At 41.4% G+C, this 25,176-nt stretch overlaps 1 long non-coding RNA gene across 2 annotated transcripts in view; it reads left to right on the top strand.

Annotated features, from left to right (window-relative positions):
• Positions 1-4,759: 4,759 nt before the first annotated feature.
• Positions 4,760-25,176, top strand: part of LOC309523497 — a 61,267-nt gene continuing 40,850 nt past the window's right edge. Inside the window, exons 1-2 of one of the 2 annotated variants that reach the window (XR_014215413.1) lie at positions 4,760-4,917; positions 10,431-10,533. This is a non-coding gene — a long non-coding RNA (uncharacterized lncRNA). The remainder of the gene's footprint in view (positions 4,918-10,430; positions 10,534-25,176) is intronic. The other variant, XR_014215412.1, reaches the window with a different exon arrangement.

Here is a 25,176-nt window from a genome sequence, read left to right as displayed (position 1 = left end):
GGAGGAAACTCTGCCACCATTTGGCAGCGGCAGCAGCCTTCGTCCCTTGACAGTGGGGCGTGTGGCAGTAGCCTCCATCCCCATGGGAGAGGATGCTCATGCTCGTCTGTTATGGGTGCTGGGGTGTGTGTGCTATACCACTGCAGCCAGTGTAGAAGTTTAAACAATGGTGGCACATGTTGTTGGCCAGATGTCCCTGTTGACAGTCTGCCCACTGCATTCTCCGCCAAGTGTAGCTTCTGAACAAGACCCCTGGGCAGTTCCACACTGAGCACATTGCAGTAATCTAGCCTCAGAGTTGCCAGTGCAAGATTACAATGTTGAGGCCATCCTGATATGATAGCCATGTTCAAATATATAAAAGGATGTCATATAGAGGAGGGAGAAAGGTTGTTTTCTGCTGCTCCAGAGAAGCGGACACGGAGCAATGGATGCAAACTACAAGAAAGAAGATTCCACCTAAACATTAGGAAGAACTTCCTGACAGTAAGAGCTGTTCGACAGTGGAATTTGCTGCCAAGGAGTGTGGTGGCGTCTCCTTCTTTGGAGGTCTTTAAGCAGAGGCTTGACAACCATATGTCAGGAGTGCTCTGATGGTGTTTCCTGCTTGGCAGGGGGTTGGACTCGATGGCCCTTGTGGTCTATTCCAACTCTATGATTCTATGATTCTGTGATTCTATGATTCTATGATTCTGATCAATATGTTAATAATAAAACAAATAATATAAATCCCAGAACATTGTGAATATGTTGTAAATCCTAAAACACTGAAGACTATAATCAGCGTAGTGATATTTATTATAGCTAATGAGACATGTTTTGATCATTTTTCATTAAAGGAAGCAAAAAGGAAACTAAAATAATTATAATAAAGCATCGCACAACCACCCATCCCAGAGTATAATTCCCGCAAACTCCTGGGCATCAGAATGTGGAAGATTAAAATATGTTTTATTTATTATCTCTCACATTAAAGTAACGTAGGGACCAATTATGTTTTGTAGTACATAGCTGAAACTTAAAAGTATGTGTGTGTGTGTTGGCTGGTTAGAGCTTTTTGTAAGACTGATGCTAGGGTTAGAGTCTCAGTGATTAAGATTCTGCTTTTGAAAATGTGGAAGGTGCAACTTGTAGATGTAATTTTATTTCCTTGTCATGACAGCAAGGCAGAATGAGTAATACGGCTCTTGCTGGACTTCCCCATGGTGAAGGTGGGCCTCACTGGGTCATGCAGCCTCCTCTCGATGCTCATGATGTTGTGTGTGTGTGTGTGTGTGTGTGTGTGTGTGTGTGTCACTCGTGTGACCTTACACAAACATGACAAGCCCCCCTCCCCAATGTCAAGCAGAACTTGGTGCTTGTGCCTGAGGGTCATCTGGTCTACTCCCACCCATCTTCCCTCCCTCCACCCCTTCTATCAAATCAAAATGTTTATTCGGCTTTACGCCCATCATAAAGCACAACACACAAAACAAATCAAATAAAACAGTGGTCTTGTACAAGCCACAAGTAATATAACACAATTCACAGCTCACAAGGACAAATATTGGCAATTCAAAAGAAAAATTTAAGATTAATATTAAAAATTTAGACACTCCGCTAAAATCAACATCTGATGTCATTATCAAAAATTCTTATAACTATCAATAATCAGCTAACATTCCATTCCGTCTCTTGTACGAGAGGACGGCTGTTAGGAATTTAGCAACCTGTAGAGCAATATAAGGATCCACATCTTGAAGAACCCAGGCAAGCTGTAGGTCTACTGGTTTGTCAGCCATAGGCTGGATTATGGAGTTTAGTATACTAGCACGAACTGAACTGTACATAGGGCAGATAAACATAACATGATGTAGAGATTCAGATGTTTTCATTTCACAAGCACACATTGAAGGGACTTGGCCCTTAGTGAATCTATGTCTACCACCCCTTCTTTTTTTTCTCTCCCCCTAATGTCTCAACAAATGAAACGGATTTGTAAAAATGTTACATGGAAAAAATATGAAATAATATGAGAGACATTACACTTACTTCTGTAAAACAAGAAAATCTTTAATAATTTTTTTAAAAAAAAACCAATAAAATATAATAAAATGTTCCAAATGCCATGTTTAAGTAGCTCTGCATTGTGTAAAACCATGCAGTTTTATATGATTTGGGATTTTTCATACTGAATTCGCAATATGATTTTGTTTTTTTTCATATAATATTAACATATCACCATGACAAATTGAATTATTGTTGAATTGGTTAAAGTAATAATGAGTGAGCTCCACTAGACTCAAATCATATTGTTTCTATGGCCTCCCAGCACCACTGGGGGACAATAGGGACTGAAAGAAACTAGGGTCCTTAATCTAAATAGGTTTCAGTTACTGAAGCTGCCACACAGATGGAGCTGCAGCTCTGTTTAAGGACCCAGCCTGAGTTTGCTTGTAATTCAGGTAATGCTTGAGCCTGAGAGTCATACAGACTACATGCTTCACTTTCAGCAGGGATTGGCTGTACAGATGACATCCAGTGCAGTGGCATAGTGTGGGTTGCCAGTGCCAAGAGCTAGGGAAGACAAGTAATGTGGCCCCTAACCGGTGCCTCCATGCAGTGCTGCCGGATGGAGCTTTGGAGCAGCGTTGGGACATGTGTGTACGCATTCTTGGGCTGGTGTGCCGCCACCACCACCACTGCGACAATTCTTGCTGTCCGCCTGCCTCCCCAGCAAGCAGGGGATGCCACATGGCCAAGGAATACAAGGGCTTTCTCAGCTCCTGAAGTGAAATAGGCAGGCAGGATACAGAGCGCCTCTCATCAGAATGGCAGCCACAGAGGTGCACCCATAAATTTCTTTGTGCTCAGGGCAATCGCCCCAGTATGACCCTCCCCTCCCCACACCACACCTCTGGTCCAGTGTAAGGTTGGGAAACACTGTTCTGAGAGTGCTCCAATTGGAGAACAGCCTTTACCAAAGGTGTCATGGGCTTTGAAGATACTTGAACTGAGGACACAAGGGAGAAACATGCTAAGAAGAAGGCATGCTTGGCAAACCCTCACTATGAACAACTCCTGCCCGTAAACCTATGTCCCCACTGTGGAAGGACGTGTGGATCCAGAACTGGCCTCCACAGTCACTTGCCGACTCACTGTTAAGACCGTGTTTATGGAAGACAATCTTACTCAGCTACGAATGATCACCAAAGAAGAAGAAGAAAGAAGAGGTGGGTATGACTCAGGGAAAACTTCTAATTGGGCAATCTTAATCATGCCCATGGGCCAGAAATTCCCCACTAATGAGAAGGAAGGAATATAAAAGGTGCCATTATATTTTGCTTGCTTGTTTTCCTATGCTTTACAAGATATCAGATTGTAGGAGAACATGCATTTAAGAACCAATGATTGGTAGAAAGAAAGAAAGAAAGAAAGAAAGAAAGAAAGAAAGAAAGAGAAGTCTAGGCTTCTATTCCACCCAGTCACAGCAAAGTCCCACCCTCTCCTCTCTGCTGTACCTTTTGTGTACCAAGAAACCTATCTGGATTGCAGTACAGTGAGATTCTGAGCTGCATTTGTGTGTGACCCCAAACTGGACTTTGCAAGAGCACTCAAACTGCAAGATCAACCAAATTGCAAGATATTAACTTAAGGAATTCCCCACCCTTTTACCCCTCACCCCACCCCACATTGTTTAAAAACATTCTGAACAGCCACAATCTCTTCCAATGAAGATGTAAGTCCAGGTAACAATTTCACACATTACAGCAATTACTCTTTTGTGGCAATCATGTTCAAAAATGCATTTAACAATCCACACACCTTTAAGATTAATGGGAGAGATGTGATACCAGAAAAAAAAATATATTCTAAAGATTGATGTCAGATTTAAAGGAGAGGTCAGAGAGAGAAGGAAGACCTTTTCTCATTAAATGAGAGTTGAAGGATGAATATCAGGAAATAATGAGGGAAAATAAGCCAGATTTTATGGACAGTGAAAGCTTCGATCTTTTAAAGTTTGATAAATAGGCATAGCAGGGTGGTCTGATCAATGTGGGTTAATAATGATGCCTTTAAAAAAAGAGGACACAGAGTTCCATGCATATTTCCATGACACATAAACATTTATAGAAAAAATGAAGCATGGTATCTTAAATATAAAGTGATGGAAAAATAGTTGTGTTTTTATTATGAGATCACCACAAGGTCCTCATACTGCATTAATAAGAACTTGGTTTGCAGCAAAGAATGTCCCATGTAATGATGCAGCTTATTTTCAAATAAGCTATACTCAAAGATCAACACCAGTGATTAAACTAATTCACAATGAATGAGGAAGAAATGCAGATCACATTTAAAGGAAAAATATTTTTCTGAAACAATATGCAAACCAAAACACAGCTACCCTTCACAATTCACACTTACTGGGGTTAGCATGCAAGCCTAATGGCTGCCTAGTTGTTCAGCTCCAATAACCACAGGAATTCAAAGTCTTCTGTGAATGATCAAAAAGAACAGACCTCGATTAAAAAGAACCCACAGGATTGGAAAGGGGATGCAGAAGAGCAGAGAGCCCTGCAAGCAAAGTTGCAGAAACTTCACTCAGACAACGTAATAGAGCAGCGAACCACTGACACTTCAGACAAGGAAGGCCTGGCCAAAATGGTGTAAGGTGGCTCAAGGGGAAAGGCAGGGCTTGAAAATGACTTACATGTCAGATGAACCAGTGAATATATTTCATAGGTTAGGCATGTTCGTTCCTAAAGCAGCCTGGACAGAGGCTCTTCAGCATCTTGAAACTAAAATAGAAACCCCTTCAGCTAAAATGCTGGATGTAACTAAGAAAGCTAATGGATCTGGAGACACAGTCTGAAATGGAGATTCTCAAAATGACAGTGCAGGATCTAGAGCTCATGCTTGAAGATCAAATCAACTGTGAGTGCCTCAAACACTTTGGGTTTGGCTTGCGCGGCTGTGTGTGTGTGTGTTCTGTCAGATGCAGGGGGAGAGGAATGCTTTCTTAGTAACATTAATCCCAGAACTCACCTCATTCTGAATGATACTGAGAGAGTGTTGGACGTGTCTTATAAGGCCAAATAGTGGCAGTGGCGTAGCGTGGGGGGTGCCAGGGGTGCCGGCCGCACCGGGAGCAACATTTGGGGGGGCGCGTTTGGCTGGCCCCCCTCGAGGAAGCGGGAACCTCTCCAAGGTGGGAGAGATCTCCTCCCGCCGCCAGCCTTCGGAAGGCTGCTCCGAAGCCTGGCGGTGGGGCGGAGAGACCTCCTCCCGCCGCCAGGCTTCAGAAGGATGCTCCGAAGGCTGGCGGTGGGAGGAGGTCTCTCTGCCCCACTGCCAGCCTTCGGAAGGCTGCTCCGAAGCCTGGTGGCAGGAGGAGGTCTCTCCGCCCCACTGCCAGCCTTCGGAAGGCTCCTCCGAAGCCTGGCGGTGGGGCGGAGAGACCTCCTTCCACCGCCAGCCTTCGGAAGGCTGCTCCGAAGCCTGGCGGTGGGGCGGAGAGACCTTCTCCCCGCGCCAGCCTTCGGATGGCTGTCCTGAAGACTTGTGGTGGGAGCAGTGGCGTAGCGTGGGGGGTGCAGGGGGGCCTGCCGCACCTGGCGCAACATCTGGGGGGGCGTGGAAGAGACTCGAGTGCTAAAATCCACGGGTTAGGGGGCGCAAATTACTTGCCTTGCCCCGGGTGCTGAGAACCCACGCTACGCCACTGAATAGTGGTATTGTGTATGGGACACAGCACTTTCAGAACACTTAACCCACCACTGTTTAAGAGAATGGCAAAACATGACAGCATTGACAAAATCTGATTTCCTTTTATCCTCTTTGTAAGCAAACATAATATAAACTGTTGCCCTCCAGGGACTCGGACTTCACACTGGAGAGATTTTCTTAAGTCATGACTGGGAATCAGCTTTTCTCCTCTTGGTTGCTTTAATACAGTGTTGTGCTTGAATGTTTATGAACTGCTGTTCCTGCAGTGCCCGTATTATGTTTACTTGTTTTATTAAAAATTAAAAACAATATTTAATAATAATTAACACTTATCTGAATTTTGCAGTACCATTATCTGGTCAAGCAATGTGTACAAAAATGCATATAAATGCATATTTTAGCTAAACTAACATACAAAGATACATTATTATATTAATGAAAATGGGTTTACCAAAATGTGTGCATTGTGAAAAAATACATGTGTATTTAAGAATAAATCTACACCAAAATGTTGATGAATTTCTAAAGATTTCTTTTTAAAAGGGTGTAAACTGGTGTGAAAATGTGGAGCACAGAATTTAAGATTGGAGAAATGAGAAAATGAGAGAAACGCAGATTGACAAATTTAGATTGAGGTGGGAGAACCAACTGATTATGCAATCATTTGATAGCAAGTTGTCAAGTGCCATAACAGATAACAGAAAATTTAATGTATGTATTCATTAGGTCTCTCAGGATTTATATACAATACCAGAAATTATGGAGTATAGATTTAGTTAAGCTAATAAAAGCATCATGTAAAAGACAGAGAACTTAACTATTCCATTCCTAACTGGGGGACCACATGTATGTTTGATGCATTTATGAGATGTTGGGCTCTGTCAAACATGCATGCCCTCAATAGCTTCAGATCAAATTTGTGAAAAGACTCCACTGGGGGGGGGGGATGAGTTGGATCCAGACCTGCAGAACAATGCTAACTATGCCTACACAAAAGAAGTCCTATTGAATGCAATGGAGTGTACTCCTTGGTAAATGGAGTTAGAATTGCAAACTATATTAATCATACTTTAGTCCCATTATTTCAATTAGTCTGAGATTATATGGAAGTTGTACAGTGGTACCTCGGGTTACAAACACTTCGGGATACAGACTCCGCTAAACCGGAAGTAGTACCTTGGGTTAAGAACTTTACCTCAGGATGAGAACAGAAATCATGTGGCGGCAGCAGGAGGCCCCATTAGCTAAAGTGGTACCTCAGGTTAAGAATGGTTTCAGGTTAAGAACAGACCTCCGGAACGAATTAAGTTCATAACCAGAGGTACCACTATAGCTATAACTCAGGTAGGTAGCCATGTTGGTCTGACGCAGTAGAAATATATAAATACTATCCCATGCTTTTTCCTGTAGGACTAATTGCAGTCATTAACAGTTGTCAACAGGTTTACCATGCCCATTGAGTCAATCACCCATCTCCTATTACTCTCCTGAGAAAACCCCCACCCCACCCTCCCACTATATATAAAGGTCTGGTGACTTCTCTTTTAGTGTATCTGAAGAAGTGTGCATGCACACAAAAGCTTATACCCAGAACATACTTAGTTGGTCTCTAAGGTGCTACTGGACAACTTGTATCTATGATGTTTAGCTGATGTTGCAGTAAGCATTCACACATATATTAACCAACCCTGAGTTCCATGGAGTACTGTGTCCAGTTTTGGGCACCACAGATTAAGATGGGTGTGAACAAACTGGGACATTTCTGGAAAGGGTGACAGAAACAGTGAGGGCTCTACAGATCAAGAGTTCTGAAGAGTGAAGGAGTTGTGCATTTTTCACCTGGAGAAGAGATGATTAAGTCATCGTTTAATATTTGAATGTCTGCATTTATGACTGAGCAGATTTGTTTTATGTTGCTCCAGAACGTAGGACCTAAAGTAATGGGTTCAAATTACCAGGAAAAAAATATTAAAATTAAGAAGTATTAAAAAGAAAATCATGATGGTGAGCACTTTGACAGTGGAACAGAATGCCTTGTAAGTTGTACTTTCCATTATTGGAAGTTTTTAAGCAGACGTCAGATGGCCAGCAATCAGAAATGCCATAGTGGTGGATATCCAACGTTAGCTGGGTTGAAAGGTGGATTAGATTGCTACTGAAGTTACTTCTACTTCACAGTGCAATCCTATGAGTGCCTACTTAGAAGTCTGCCCTTTTGAGTTCAGTTAGGTTTACTTCTAGGTAAGTGAGTATAGAATTTCAGCTTCCGTCTCATTAAAAAAAGTAGGACTTAGTGAAATAGTTACAACTGGCTTGTAATCTTGACTTCAAAGACACTGGGCTATGATTTAATTAGCTGTCTCTGGTTCAGTGCCTGGGAGTTTACCCATTTCCCCCCATTGCCACTTGTTTACTATTATAACTAACTTTTATAGAGCAGTGCCTTTCCTACGATCCCCCTAGAGGCAAGGAAGCCCGATTGCCAGCTTCACCAGTTAAATTCATGCCAATAGCCCATTCGTGCATATTTGGGGATGATTATGTGTTTCTTTCAAGTGCCTTAAAAAGGTACTTGTATTGGTGCTGTGGTGACATGCAAGTGTATGTTTTACATTTAAATGAATAACTCATGATGAAACAATTGTATCTGATTAATTTTTCATTAGTTGACAGTTCTAATTAAAAAGAAAATATACATTTTCAGTCCATGCTCAGGAGGCAGCCACTGTTGGAAACAGGGTCTGACCTTTTTGACTACTTAAATATTTATGGCTGTACAGTGAATTTCTGCTTATAAAAGATGGATTTAGTGCATACAAGGACCTGGACATGTCCTCAGGCATGTTGCCTACAAAGGAAATATTTCACTCCCACCCTGCACTTGCCAGTACACTGATAGAAATCATTTTGATAAAGTTAGCTTGTTTCTTTAGTTTGTTTTTCAAAAGTCAGGCCAATCTGAATCATTTTTATCTTCTGTTTTATTCACATACCTCACTCTAGTTAAAATACTCGAAAGGTAACTATTCGGCAGACCCTCAAGTAGGATGAAATCCTACTTGCATCAAAAAGTCCACCACATGATAAAAAAACTTCATTGCAAAATGGGGAGTAACCTCTTCTTCTGAGACTTGGGGCTAGAAGATGAAGCGAGAGGAATAAGCATAGCTGCTTCCAAGCAGGTCAAGTTGGGTGAGGCAAAGTCTTGGCAAAATCAAGTGAGGCAAAGTCAAGACAAAGCTTTTTAAGGAGTTCAGGACCATGGACAGATCCCTATAGGCCCTGCTAGCTGAACTGTGAATGATCTCAGCCAAAACCTGGGGCCATCTGAGGCTTTATATATGCTGGCAAGGGCTATACTATTGTTGGCCTCATAGTTGCTAGTTTTGATGACTTAAAGGATCTTTGTCTGATTTTACAGGCACTGGCAGCTGCCAGGAGGAAACTGGGGGAGGTACAGTAGTTCTCCTAGTTGAGCAGACTGCATTTTCTCCTCGTTTATATCTTCTGCAGGGTAGTGCTAAGTTTCAGTGGGCATGACTGACAGTGTTATTTAAATGTTCACCTCAAGTTTACCATCAAAGGATAGTCTTTCGAATTGCTTTTGTGAATTTTTCAAAATGGTTTCATAGCCTCATCATGGATGTGATGAAATTGACTCTGCTACTCCACAAAGGTTAGATATTGACAATACCAATATCTTTTAGTCCTGAAGATGCCTCAAAAATTCCTTACTGTTTCATCAGTCACTATATCAGTTCATTCAAAATTGGTTTATTAATCCCTTGCCTAAATGGTGGTGGTGATGATGATGATGATAACAACAGTTGCTTAATATTAAAACAAACAAAATATATAAGTTCTATTTATCCCCATGTACACATATCATTGAAAGGTTCGCACAGTCACTATCCATGGTTTTTCCAGTATGTGAAAGAGTTGTATGCATGTACCAAAGTGAGTGCAACCATTCAAAGAGTGACCTGGACCAATCAATGCCATCTTCTTGCATAGAGGACCTCTATGTATATACATCAGCACATAAAAAAACCCCTTTTCATGCTGGCCAAACATGCATTGGTGAGGAGGCATTTCTCCTGCAGGCACCAGTGCACACACATGTTCACGTAGCCTGTGCAGGCCCCTCACACATTTCTACACATGGGAGCAGTTGTGTGCAGCATATGCACTCTTATGTCATAGGCCTGAGCCCCAAGTTAAGGACTTTGCAACATTCCTGTCTCTGGGTAAAAATGTGCAAAATTATTTTGAGAAATCCCACACCTCTTACATAGAAACTTCCATGTCTGCCTCAAAGGCTTGCTTTATGTGAGATAGCAGAGAAACTCTAGCATACACCTTTCAAAATGATTTGGCACACTCTTACAAAGCCCTGCATGATTTCAGACAACTCAGGCTAGCTGTCCTTTCCTGGGAATGCACTATTGTTTAATGTACCTTCATTCAGAACAATCCTATTCTATAAATTATGTATAAATGAATGTCTCAACTGAATGGACACAACCTGCTTGAGTTTCATGTCCAGACACCTGCATTTATCCACAGAAGTGTTGGGATATTTGGTGATAAGGGTCTATAAATGATGGTTCCATTGTACAAGCTGTCAGTCAGCTGAGTTGTGATTAACCCATAGAGTTAAGAGTATGTTTTCCTGTCATGTACTAATAAAGGCATTTGTCACTTTTTATTTTGTACCTCAGTAGGCACAAAAGAGCAACTTCCCCCTTCCTGTTTAATTGCACACCTACCGTTATTCCATCTGACAGCCAACCTAAAAGAAGAGCAAGCAAGTTTTGTGGCCAGGTAGGCTTTGCTAATTAGGCCATGCTATGGATATTTAAGTATAGGGAATCACAGAAGGGCTAGGTTTAATCCATAGTGGTTCTAGCAGAGCAGACCTTGAAGCACTGAACACTATACAGAGAGGAAGAAAATGTGTTCAGTAGCATCTGGGGACAATTGTTTTATAAAGCTTATTAGTATAAAACAGCATAAGCTTTGGTAGGAAATGTCCTGCTTCACCAGAAGCTGATTCTTGTAGGAGCCAGTAGCCCATTCCTAAGAGTCCATAAACAAAAGAACATCTTCAGAATTTGGATTTGGTGCCTGTAGGCCTACTGAGGATGAGCCTATGTCCTCCTTAGAGCCACACTAACTCTAAACAGTGTTGGAGGCAAGAATAGTGCACCATTAGGGAGATAGGAACTGTGCCTACTCACTGCCACTTGTTGGGGGTGAGTATTGTCAGCAGGCCACCCTCTTTGAGAAGATCAATTGGGGGTGTTGTGAAGGAAAGTGAACTTCCCATGGGTGACTGGTTCCTGGTGGGGTGGGCTTGCTCTTTCTTAGGTGAGTGGGTGGTATGAATTGGTATATATGAGTTAAGTTGGCTTTCAAGTGAGAGGTGGAATGCTGAGGAGCTGCCTTTCCAGTGACAGCATGAATGCTGCTGACAAACAAGTATCTGGTGTAATTAGTGGGTGTTTTGTGTTTTTGTGATTTTTGCTTTGATTAATTTATTGTACTCTTACTGTGTATTCTTTTGTATTAATATGCTGTTCACTGCTTTGGGGGCAAAAAGTGGTATGCAAATAAATTATAACATAGCATAGCATAGCATAGCATAGCATAGCATAACATAACATAACATAACATAACATAACAACATAACATAACATAACATAACATAACATAACAACATAACATAACATAACATAACATAACATAACATAACATAACATAACATAACAACAACAACATAACACAGTGTTTTTCAACCACTGTTCCGCGGCACACTAGTGTGCCACGAGATGTTGCCTGGTGTGCTGTGGGAAAAATTGAAAAATTTGAAAGGTTTTTTTTTAAAAAAAAAGTCAAATTTTCGCCCACTAGGCAGGCGCTGGACTGTGTCCACCCTATTTTCCATCCATCCTGGGTGGGGATCAGATGTGCCTTTGCCCAAAAAAGGTTGAAAAACACTGACATAACATAACATAAAACATAAAACATAACATAACATAACATAACAACATAACATAACATAACATAACATAACATAACATAACATAACATAACATAACATAACAACATAACATAACAGGGAACCTGTTAGTAAAACCCTGTTAGTATAAAAATAGGTGGAAACATACTAGCAAACAAGAACAAATCAAAACAGAGGTCACAGTCTATGACCTGGGCAGAAGCTCCATTGAATAGAATAGAACTTAATTCTGAGTCAACATACCTAAGAGTTACTCTGTGAATCATACTCTGTGAATCAAGAACATACACCACCCAATTCAAAACAGACCAAGCCAAAAATATATGTTCAAATTCCCAGAGAGTAAATCCATAATGCAGTGGAGAAAACAATGTTCCACTTCATCATTTGGTTCCTTCATCTGTCTCCTAATTCTGATTTTTTTTAAGAGATTGTTGAATGTTTCTTCTGCCTGCAAACAATCAATTGTAAGCATGTCAGATTTATCAAAAGATACTCAGATCCAAATATTATTACGTCAGAATAGTGAAGATTTTTGTGAACTGATGCAATGGCAGGAGTAGAGAGACATTCAGAAGGACCTACAATTGTTGCAGCTTCATGTAACAATCAACTGATAAAACATTTCACCCTAAGTAGACTCACTGGAAGGACAGATCGTGAAGCTGAGGCTCCAATACTTTGGCCACCTCATGAGAAGAGAAGACTCCCTGAAAAAGACCCTGATGTTGGGAAAGATGGAGGGCACAAGGAGAAGGGTACGACAGAGGATGAGATGGTTGGATAGTGTTCTCAAAGCTATAAACATGAGTCAAACTGCAGGAGGCAGTGGAGGACAGAAGTGCCTGGCGTGCTCTGGTCCATGGGGTCACGAAGAGTCGGACACGACTAAACGACTAAACAACAACAACAAAAGACCCATACAACTTCCGGAGGGCCTTCTGCTTTTGAGCTCTGCAGATGCAGCTGTTGCTAGCAATCAGCATAGGATCTTATCTCAAACACCAAAGTCAGCTGACACTTATTTCTCTGACTGCATTCTGAGTTTGAGAATTGTGATCACCTTACTGGATTTTTGGAAAGATGAATGGAAAATAGTGTACAGTTGGAGTTTGGAATACTTTAAACCTTCCATTATTGGACCTTGATACTATTATGATGATTAATGATAAAAATTAATGAATTTTATTGTTTTGTACAGTGTCATTCACTCTGAACCTTATTGCTTACACTGCCTACAGAGGAGATGGGTGATTGACTCAATGGGTATGGCTGAGGAGTTGTTTAAGATTGGGAGGCTGTCTGTAGGCAATGAAAGGTCTTCCTCCCAGAGCTTGAGAAAGAGAAAGAAAGAGAACTGTCATTGTCTAGGAGAGGTTGTAAATGTCTGATGATGCATTGAACTGTTTTAACTTGGGTGCTGTATGTTATTACTAGTGGTGTTCTGTTATTTTCTCTTTGAGGGCTGTCTTGTAGCAAGATCTCTGGGTATCAGTTTGGCTTTGTTGATCTGTTGTTCAACTTCATCAGGTGGATATTTTAGTTCCAAAAAGGTTTGCTGTAAATCTCTTAGGTGACAATCTCTGTCTGTAGAGTTGTAACAGATGCAGCTGTAATGTAGAGCCTGGCTATATATACAATTGATTGTTTGGTATGTTTGGGATGGTAGCTAAAAGCATGTAGATATGTTTGTCTATAAGTTGGTCTATAAGGTGCTACTAGACAATATTTTTTTTTTTAATACATATTCGATAGTCACCAGCATTCCATGCTTCTTCAGAAAAAACAAACATACATAAATAAATCAAGGCAATGGCCCATCTAATCCTGTATCCTGCACAGAAGTGGCCAGCCAGATGCCTGTGGAAGTCTACAAGTAGAACAGGAGCACAAAAGCACTCTCCAGCAACTGGTACTCAGAAGCATCAAAGCCTCCAACCAGACTTGCTGCGTCTTGTGCCTCTCAGGATACTTCATGAGACCATCTCCTTCCCTCCTTCCAGCCTTCCTTCCAACCCCTCCTGAAAATTCACCCTTTCCGTGATTTTATTTGTTAAATTTATATATACCAACTTTCATATGTGTATCACAGGGCAGTTTAGAGTAAAGCCTTTTGAATTGCTCACTCACACCCACAGCCATACTGCAACCTTCCCCGACCAACCTTCAGAGGTTTTGAGTCACAAATCCCATCCGTTCCAGCCACCATGGCCTATCATTGGGATTGATGGGAACCCAAATCCAGAAGCCTCTGGAGGGCACTGGTGAGCAAAGGCTCCCTACCTGTATTTAATTCTAAATTCACATAGCTGAAATAACTGAATATGTTTACACTGTTCCTTCTTCCTCTGTTGCTTTCCTTTTGATATTTTTAGTCTTGTGGGGGAGTGACCTGTTCTTTCCTCCTCTTCTCTGCCATTCCTTACCAGTGATAATATACAGAAGTGTCTAGGGCATAAGAATGAAGACTCCATCACCACTACCTGCTGCTGACTCCCCACCATGGATGTAAGAATTAGAAAGAGGAGGGGTTTATAATCATCATTAGCAATCTTATTCTGAACTAAATCAATTCTTTGGACCGATCCAGATGCATTTGTATAAGGACAGGGGGGAAATCTCTGAATTTTAGCTTCAGGTCCCCCCCTCTTTCCCATTTGCTGCCCTCTGATGTAAAGCTGCCCTATGCCAAAGGGCAAATTGGTGGGGGACCCTCCCTCACCTGGTTGGTAGTGAGAAAGACAAAGGCCAGAATAGTGAGAAAGAGCTGGCTAGAAGCAGGTAGAAACCTGAGAAAGAGAGATATGCATGATTTCTTTTCAAACCCCAAGGAAGCAAGACCTTCTGGTGTGAACCCCTCCACCGTAGGCTCAGGTTGTATGTATGTGTAAACCTGATATCATAAAGGCACTACAGTCTCTGCTGTCCCTCATTCCAAGGAAACTGAGTAAGCACCTGGAACCCCTGGAATCTCACACCTCCCAGACATTTCTGGAAGAGGAATGAATAGTGTGGTGGGGGCATCACCCCAGATGCTATGAGTAACTGCCACTTCTCAGGATAGAGAGGGAGAGGTGAGGGACGTGGTGCAAATGTGCCATCCTCCTCATTAGATTGGCTCTCCCAGCAAGGTACAAGTGTGTAGACCTCACCACTGCCCCTCCCCTCCCTCTATTCTTCCTGATACGTTGCCATGACTAAGGTAAACAGAAATCAGGTGAGCAGTACAACCTTACCACAATAACTACAGTGGTATCAGCTATGCAAATGCATTTAATGCACACTTTCCCCTAATATATGCATTTTTATAGATATGTGTATTTGGTAGGAGTACTGTATAGTCACATTTGTAGAAAGGCGAATTTAGGAGGATAGCTCTGTTTTGGTTAACACAGTGTTTTGGGAAGTGTGAATTAGGCAGGCAGGCTCTCATTTGAATACGAACTGTACCAAATTGCTTCCCCATCCCTAAATTTGTATTCCATGCCCATTTGTTTCTGAGATGTGGTGCGTCATGATCTTATATATAAATTACTATAGCTTGATACTCTTTCTTCTACAGAAGTGTTTGACAAATGTAATTTTCTTCCCTGTTCCATATCTCTGCTATATCTTGTTTCTCCACAAATTCTTTTGCCCGAGCTTTCAGTCTAAGCAACTTGTTTGAATTTATTCCCCCCCTGCTCTCTTTCTTTCTCTCTCTGATAAGTGAATTAAAATGACAGTAAGAAAACCATAAGCTCAAGAGGTGAAAGAAAGAGGCAAATGAAATGGCTTTATTTCCCAGACACCATAAATCAGAGCCTCCCTGCTTATAATGTAGCAAGATGATCAACCGATTCCTTCATGCATCCTGGGCTTATTTGTCTTTTCCAAACCATGGTACTTCACTTCCTCAGAACATACATTGAATAAAATACAGTGTAAAATTCAGCTAGGTAAGGCTGAGAGTCAGGGACTGGTCCAAGGTCACCCATTGAATGGGATTTTGAACCTTGGTCTCCCAGATCCTAGTCCAGCACATAGTGGCCTTTTCACAGAATGACAGCTATCCATCTAACACCTGGTCATGCTGAAGTACATTGATTTCCATGTGTTGGATTGTGGTTACAATTTTTCAGCGCATAAAGACTGGAGCAAGTCTGTTTCCCCTTCAATTCATTGTTGGAAGGACTGGCCCTACCATTAGATAAAGTGAGACAAATACCTCAGTCAGGAAATTCTGGGATGGTAGTGACAGCACAGTGCTGAAAGACAGAGCTTTATGGAACATGTGACCTGCTCTGGGCCCCCAGAATTTGCCTGCTACATTCAGGTTCCATGGAGGGTGCTGTCTTATTACCAGTGCTGAAGTAGGATTCAACTGCCAGTGCAAACAGGTTTTGTACAGGGGATCTGTGGTGTGTGTATGAGCATGCAGACACATGTTTGTGCATGTGTGCACACCCTGTCCTGGGCTGGGATTCAATATATAATCAATGTTATATATATACATCAGTCCTGGCTCAGTCCTCAAGCCCTGCACCTCAGGAAAAGCACGTTGACAGCCTCCCCTTAAATCTGGCCAGGGGCCCCATTTTCAAGCACAGCACTGCTGAAATTATAATTCAGCAAAACACCACAAATCTAATGATGCTTCTCACATGATTGTATCATAAAATTATGCATAAACTCACATATGTTCCTCAACTTTAAAAGGCTTTAAGAATATGGGCAGGATGGTGATTCATTGCCTCGTATCCTTACACTAGCATCCTCTCCCTGGTTGTAATAAGTGCCCAAGGCCTCAGTTTTTGAGAACAGAACTGCAAGGCTTCACTCTCCCTTACATGTGCAAAATCCACAGAGAAATAATGCCACTCTGATGAGCAACATCATAAACCATAATGACAAAAAAAAGTACTAGAAAGGACTGTTCAAACAGCCAGTAGCAGATGTTGGAGAAATAAGCCTTATGGATTTATGGTCAGTTAAGTCTGACAGATGGAGATGAGAGATTAATCCTTTTCTTCCCTGGCAGACTCAATCCCTTTTCCCTAGCCCCTCATAATTGCCTTTCATCAATGGTCTTAGCATTTCAACCATTTCATGTGATAGTTCTAAACTTTAGTTAACATTAAACAGCAACATGATTTTGCCTCAGGTAATTAAGAGCAGGTTGATATGCCAACTTGAGCAGGTAATATCCGGGAAAGCTGGTGTCATGTTCTAGTATACAGATTCAGTGTAACTTTTTGCATAGCCTATGGGGAGCTGATGCGTGCTCCAGACCATGCGAGTGAGTAAGTGCTTTTGTTGTTGTTGTTTAGTCATGTCCGACTCTTCATGACCCCCTGGACCAGAGCACGCCAGGCACTCCTGTCTTCCACTGCCTCCTGCAGTTTGGTCAGACTCATGTTTGTAGCTTCGAGAACACTGTCCAACCATCTCATCCTCTGTCATCCCCTTCTTCTTGTGCTCTCCATCTTTCCCAACATCAGGGTCTTTTCCAGGGAGTTTTCTCTTCTCATGAGGTGGCCAAAGTATTGGAGCCTCAGCTTCACGATCTGTCCTTCCAGTGAGCACTCAGGGCTAAGTTCCTTAACAATGGATACGTTTGATCTTCTTGCAGTCCATGGGACTCTCAAGAGTCTCCTCCAGCACCATAATTCAAAAGCATCAATTCTTCGGCGATCAGCCTTCTTTATGGTCCAGCTCTCACTTCCATACATCACTACTGGGAAAACCATGGCTTTAACTATACGGACCTTTGTTGGCAAGGTGATGTCTCTGCTTTTTAAGATGCTGTCTAGGTTTGCCATCGCCTTTCTCCCAAGGAGCAAGCGTCTTTTAATTTCGTGACTGTTGTCACCATCTGCAGTGATCATGGAGCCCAAGAAAGTAAAATCTTTCACTGCCTCCATTTCTTCCCCTTCTATTTGCCAGGAGGTGATGGGCCCAGTGGCCATGATCTTTGTTTTTTTGATGTTGAGCTTCAGACCATATTTTGCACTCTCCTCTTTCACCCTCATTAAAAGGTTCTTTAATTCCTCCTCACTTTCTGCCATCAAGGTTGTGTCATCTGCATATCTGAGGTTGTTGATATTTCTTCCGGCAATCTTAAGTAAGTGCTACCAAGGCTTAAATGAGGATGAAACAACATCCTAACAACTGCAACTATCAGAAGCAAATAATATTGTGAGTCCAAGGCGGATTCTGATTTGTGGTTTTTTACTTGATGCCCATCTCCCCCATAATGTGTGACAAACTTTAGAAATGTGGAAGAGTTTCAAAAGCAAATTGTGATAAAGGAAAGAAATAGTAATCATGGGGGACTTCAACTTCCCCAATATTTGTTGGGACTCAAACTCTGCCAAGTGTAAAGTCTGACAAATTCCTCCAATGCATAGCTGAAACATTGCTATACTTATATAAAATACTTTGTATTTGTAGAGTGCTTTCAAGTGCTTCAGATTTATTTATCATTTATTGGATTTATATGCCATCTTTTTTCCCAAGGCACCCAATTTTTAAATACATTATATACAGTTTGAAGGGATGGTGTGCTCTCAGGACAAATAAAAACCCAGTGGTATGTACGTTCCCTGACTTGGGCTCCCCCACTTCTGCCTTCCCTGAGAGGAATTGCCCCAGTACCTCTCAGGCCTGTCATGGTTGATGTTTTTGTCAGATGCTGATGGTACTGTGCACCCTGAACTGGGCTCCTCACTTCTCCTTACCACAGAAACAGGCTATATTATGGGTCAACATGTGGAATGCACCCCAAGAATAGGACTGTTGACTATTTTTAGAGATAGGCAATCTGATCTTTGCTATAAAGAACTAATTACTCTTCTTTTAGTAGTGGCATGCCTACTCATGGAATTGGAAATGATTGGAACACCCGTGTATCTCACGTTGGAAACAGAATGTATGCTCTGTTACTATATCAGAAAAATTAATCAAGAGATTGCTTGCATCGAATAATATAAATGATGCTGAAAATATGACATCATTTTATAAAAAAATACTTTACTGATAATCCTAAAGAATGGCAAACTTAACTCAACTGCTTTGTCCTGGAGGGAGAGAGGGGGACAAGGGGGATTTTGTTTTTGTATCCTCTCTTTTTCTGGATTTATTTATTGGAAATCAATAAAACTATATAAAGAAAGAAAAAGGTTTTTAAAAGCCCGCAAGCCCTGCAGAGGAGCACAACTCTTGCTTTGTTAAATTAAAACTCATCAGTTGATAATGCAACAAAAAAGAGCATTGTAGAGTGAAATTTGCTTACTTAACAATGAGTTGAATCCCTTCATCCTCTCTGACTAATATCTACACCCACCACCTTGATATTTCTTGTCCAGAGGAATTGGTGAGCTGTTTTGTTGCCTTGATCTGGTATATTATGTGATGTGAACCATGCAAGTGAGATCATCCAGGGATGAGTGTCCAGTGAGCATTTCTCTCTTACAAGCTGTTCTCATTTTCAAATGCCAAACGTTCATGAGGCCATACAAACACCATTTGTTAGATATATAGCATTGACTTGAAAGCCCTGGGAGTTGTGAGTAAGGGGTTGTCATTAATCTTCAGACAAATGCTGAAAGAGGCTACTTTGGACACAACTAGATCTTCCCCTAACATACTATGGAGGGACATTGCTGTTTGATATGACAACTATGTAACAGATTAGATTACGATCTGGGAAACATGGATTCAAGTAGAACTTTTGCCAGGGATTCATTATATAGGTTTTCTTGACACATAGTCTCTCAACCTCAGTTTCCCAAATGCAAACTGAAGTGAATTTGGCATATTAGGTTTGTAAACAATCAGTGGTAGGAGTCTTGTTTTGTGGGGAGCAGTTGCTGTACATTTTTAAATGCTATAATGTCATACATTAAGATCATGCTGAAACAAATTGGGCAAGGTCTTGAAAGCTCTATTTGAAATCACAAATGCTTCCAATTGCACATTAAGGCTTTCTCTGCTAGTGGGTCCAGTTCAAGCTTTTTGTGTTAATTCACAAACTACAGAACAAATTGCCTTAAGGACTATCTGATTCCTTATGTTTCATCTTAGTCATTGAGATCCTCTGCTGTGGCACTTATTGTGGTTCCTTATGCCCCCGAGGGTTGGTTGATCTTCGTTAGGGAACAAGTGTTTCATGTGGCAGGCTCCACTTTGCGGGAGCACCTTCCCAGGGAGCTTAGGCATAAATCATCCTTGCCTTCTTTTAGACATCTCCTAAAAACTGCATTTTCCAGGCAGACCTTTGTAATGTGATTTTTCTTTTTGACCAGCTAGTATTCATATATGTTTTAATTGATATTTTTATTGTTTTTGTTGCAATTTAGCATGGTGTATAATGTTTTTCCACATTTTCTTTCACAAAACTGTGGCTTATAAATATTTAAACAAATAAGGGAGCAAGGGGTTGGCCCATAGCTCAGTCATATTTCACATGCTCTGGAGGCAGAAAACTATGGATCCAATCTCTTGCAAGCTCCCTCTGCCTGAGAGTTGCCTTCTGCCAATCAAGACAAGCTCTGGTTGGACAGGTCCAATGATCTGATTCAAGTTAAGTAAATTTTTAAAAATTCTGCTCCAATGTGGCATTCAAGAACACTTCAGAGAGTCTCCTGTCCTGGAATGCTTTTCCAAGAGATGCAATGAGGGTGTAAGCCTTCCTATACAGCTGTATTGCTCGTTTAATCATATTATTTTTAAAGTCATGAATGGAAAACTCTGTGGCCCTCCAGAAGTCAATGGATCAACTCCCACCAGTGCCAGTCAATATGGCCAATGATGTGGAGTGACTTGTAGATGAAGAATACATTCCTCATCTCTGTTTTAACTAATGAGCAGCATAGGATACAGTTTTTGATGGTCAGATCCTCAATCCATCTAGTCAAGTTTTGTCTGCTTCCTCTGTCCAGCAGTTCAGTAAGCAGTAGTGGCTGGTGTCCTTTGGGATGCAGAAAGCAAGGAGGTCATTGGTAGATGGAGTCAAGGACAGACAGACAACTAATTCTAGTTTTGCCCTGCCCTGCTGTGTTATATATGTGCAACACTGAGACTGTAGAGGATGGAGCTGACAGTCAGCATAGCTTCCTGGGCTGGTTAGTAAAACAACAGGTAGTTGGGTGTGAGTTGAGGGCAGACTGAGTTTTGTGGGAAAGTGTCCCATTCTTCCTAATATACCAGCCTCCACTATATAAAAGGAACAGGATTTGATATCCCGCTTTATCACTACCCAAAGGAGTCTCAAAGTGGCTAACATTCTCCTTTCCCTTCCTCCCCCACAACAAACACTCTGTGAGGTGAGTGGGGCTGAGAGACTTCAGAGAAGTGTGACTAGCCCAAGGTCACCCAGCAGCTGCAGGTGGAGGAGCGGAGACGCGAACCAGATTATGAGTCTACTGCTCTTAACCACCACACTACACTGGCTCTGACACCACACTGACTGGATTTTGCCAGTTCTGCTGCTTTAGGTTCTCCTAACTGGAAATGCCAGGAATTCAACTTGATGCCCTCTGCATGCAAAACATGTACTCAGTCATTGAGCTATACAGCCCCTTCATTGGTTAGAGCCATTTCTATCTTGCATGGGATATCCACTTTTTGGCAAGCACTTTTACATTAAGGGGTGAACAACAGAGATGGAAAGTCACATTGCCATTCAGAATAACTGAAGCAGTTAAGGAGACAGGGCTTAAGCTCAAGCATGACTCTTTCCCCTGTGCATTCAAGTTTGTTCCTCCATAATTAAGACATGCAAATTGGTTTGCATAAGTTTCAGAAGCGTGTCCCACAACCTGCATCTTTGTTTCCGCACTATTTGTAATGTACTGATGCTACTAATGTGTATGCATTAAACTCAGCTTTGGGCTGGCCACATTCCAAGAGTACATAAGCATAGAGAACAATTAGAGGAAGGGTTCATATGAATAGCATAGGACGTGGCTAACATCTCTATTATAACTTTCTGAGAACTATGCAATTATTTTGTCTCTGCCTTTCAAGTCACCTATGTAAAGGTCAGAAAAATACAGGTGTTCTCTTCTTTAGTAGGCAATGGTTCTTTACTTGACAAAAGAAGGAACTGATTATTCAATTAAGTGTGAGTAAATAAATGCTACAAATTTCCCATGATCCCTCTTCTATCCTCCAAAATATATTCACATGGGGTAAAGCATCAGAATTTTCTAAATTGGGGATTACCAATGTGATGCTATCCAGATTTTGCTTGATTTCAACTCCCATGGTCAATAGTTAGGGATACTGGAAGTTGTAGTCCAGTAACATCTGGAGGGCTTTCCCTGCTTTAAATGGTTCTGGAGCATCAGGAGGCTTAGTTTGGTCAGAATCAAGTATATAGTTCCAGAGTTAACACTAAATACATTACTTCTGGTAAATGAGTCACCATGACCGCTAGAGGGTCATGGTGTATCCTGGCCTTTTTAGACTTGTCTACCCATGTACTGGGACGCGGGTGGCACTGTGAGTTAAACCACAGAGCCTAGGACTTGCCGTTCAGAAGGTCGGCGGTTCAAATCCCTGCGACGGGGTGAGCTCCCGTTGCTCGGTCCCTGCTCCTGCCAACCTAGCAGTTCGAAAGCATGTCAAAGTGCAAGTAGATAAATAGGTACCGCTCCGGCAGGAAGGTAAACAGCATTTCCGTACGCTGCTCTGGTTCGCCAGAAGCAGCTTTGTCATGCTGGCCACATGGCCCAGAAACTGTACGCCGGCTCCCTTGGCCAATACAGCGAGATGACTACTGCAACCCCAGAGTCGGCCACGACTGGACCTAATGGTCAGGGGTCCCTTTACCTTTACTTTACCCATGTACTATCTGAAACCAAAGGGGTGCATTGGTTGCCAGATGTGAAATATATTGGCATTATTTTCAGCTCTCCTAACTACTTCCCCCTGCATGAGATGGACCTCTGTCCATTGTACAGACAGAAGGATTATAACCTCAGCCTCAGCTGTTTGGGGCTTTAGCTTCAACTTAATTATTTCTTTATTAGATTTATATAAACTCTTAGTCCCAAAGGATCAGCAAGCAATACAAATGTTTCAAATAACCGTAAAACATCCTAAAAACAAATCAAATACAGAGCCAGACTGGGAAAGGTATTAGAAAGACTTATTGGTAGAGAAAGTTCTTCAGTAGGTTCCAAACACAACAGCAGCTGCCACAACACTAGAGGACTGATTCCTACACTGTGTGGAATGAAAGGACCTCCTGAAGAGATGCTATCTTCAGAAGCCCATCTCCAGCATCGCATAATGAACAATTGGGTATCTAAGGGGTGACACAATCTTTCAAATGCTTGTTTGGTTGCCTGCAGGCTTGCACAAATTCATGTAGGCCCATCTCCAGCAAGAATTCAGATGGCTATTCCCATATTTTCTTTACCTTTAAACTGCTCTTAAATTTGTTGTAAGACCTTTTATCTGAGTGCTCTGCTACTGTGACATTTAAAAATAACTGTCACTTAAATAAAGTTCTAATGTGTGATCAGTCTTTTCCTGATCTTATCATAGAGTTAGAAGGGACCCTGAGGATCATCTAGTCCAACCCCCTGCAAAGACAGGCAAATGCAGTTGTCCCATACGGGGATCGAACCCGCAACCTTGGCATTACCAGCACCACGCTCTAACCAGCTGAGCTTTAAAAGAAGCCTCTTCAGTTTACACCCCCCCCTTTCAGCCAGTTGCTTTTCCCATTAGATCTTCCCAACATTTATTGCCCTTAAACTCTCTCAGTTTAAGAAAGAAACAGCTTTAAAAAGACTTCCCAAAAATGCTTTAAAAAGACTTCCAAAAATGCTCTCTTTCTGCCAGCTAGATGCTTCTCCATTTGGTCTTGGCCTTTTAACCTTAGAAAGAAGATCTGGCTCATTTTACTGGGAGGCACATTGGTATTATTTTACTATTTACCAACTATTAATTATGTTTATCTCTGCCTTTTTTATCTTCTGTAACATGTAGGGTCAGTGTCCTCACTCAGTCTGTAATTCCAGCTTTTACGACTTTGAGAATTGTTTTCTGCTATAAATCAAGGGGCCCCCTTGTCTAGGAGGAAAACATTGCCAGTGTTTTCTTAAGCAGCTGGTCTGCCTGGCATGAAACTTTTGAAAATCTTTAAGCTCTCTCTTTAATATACAAGCCCTGATCAAACATTAATAAAATGCAGGCTTATGCCTGATGCCTCAATATAACAAAATTAAGAGGGATACAAGTATTTGTCAAGCTCAATATTTTAAAATGCTTGGTTGTTTTTTGTTTGTTTTTTAAATATACTTTTAACTAGCCCCCAAATGAATACAGTGTTAGTAATGGGTGTGTGTCTTATGAGAGGACATTCAAGATCAGGGCACCACTACAGATAAGGCCCTTCTCTTATGCACTTGTATAGTGAACTTTGTTCTCTTATACAGATGAAACACAGAGAAGGGCCTGTTCTGAAACAACAACAACAACAACAACAACAGAGAATTCCTAGTGCATCAGTTTCACCTTGGAAACAAGGCCAATTCAGATTCCAGAATCTGGGTAGAAGTTTGTATAAATCTTTAGTGTGGTTAGATAATTCTACTAGTTCAAGCATTGACATATGCCATAATTACTTGTCCTCAGAGAGGCAAACCTATCTGGAAGCATACCTCTTTCAGAAATATTGAACAGTAGTAAGCTTATCTGAGAGTGTAAAGGTCAATCTTTTCAGCTATAGGAGTGAAGTTCGCTTCCAATTTGGATTCAGCATGAAGTATCTTCTAGCTGTCTAAAGTCCAGATAACACTGTTCTAGGGATTTGCCAGCGGTCAAAATATGGCAATTGGGACTATTGCTTCACAGGGTCTAGAGTGAAAAGAGGAGATGGTTATTATTGTACTGTTAAATCTATTCATTATTTCTTTAAAGGTCTGATCTTGCGCTGTCTTCACTGAATGAATTGCAAGAATGTCTGCTGAGTCAAAGAACTCAAACCCATCTGTAGGGTTGGGGTGATTAAAGGGAGGTGGTGCTTTAACTCAAATCCTGCAAACCTTATAATTGAGAAATAATTGGATGGCCATTGTAGCTAAGCATTACATAACAATTTATCACCACATCTACAAAGATTGGAGGTTTAATTACTAGAAGTAATAGATACTTAAACTGATCAATTGCAAATTAGTAATGAAGTTTGTTCTAATGACAATAATGTTGAACTTTTCATTAACGCTGAATTAAATCATCATGTTAGAGTGTTGGAAGTTTTAACTCCCAGTATGCTAGCTTGTGCTTCAAAGGTTTTGAAAGAACTCTCAAAAGGGCATGTTGATGGACAGAGTGTCATAGGATGGACTGTGAAGTTAAGAGGTTAAGAAACCTCCACATAAGATAATAGAAAGGATGAGTAAACTCTCTTAGGGTAAATCCATTACTTATAGTGAGTTAAATTTTAATGA

This window comes from Podarcis vaucheri (assembly GCF_965113315.1).
Source record: "Podarcis vaucheri genome assembly, chromosome: Z".
Lineage (NCBI taxonomy): Eukaryota > Metazoa > Chordata > Lepidosauria > Squamata > Lacertidae > Podarcis > Podarcis vaucheri.
Note: the sequence above shows the minus strand (reverse complement) of the source record. Positions and strands in the feature narration are given on the sequence as shown.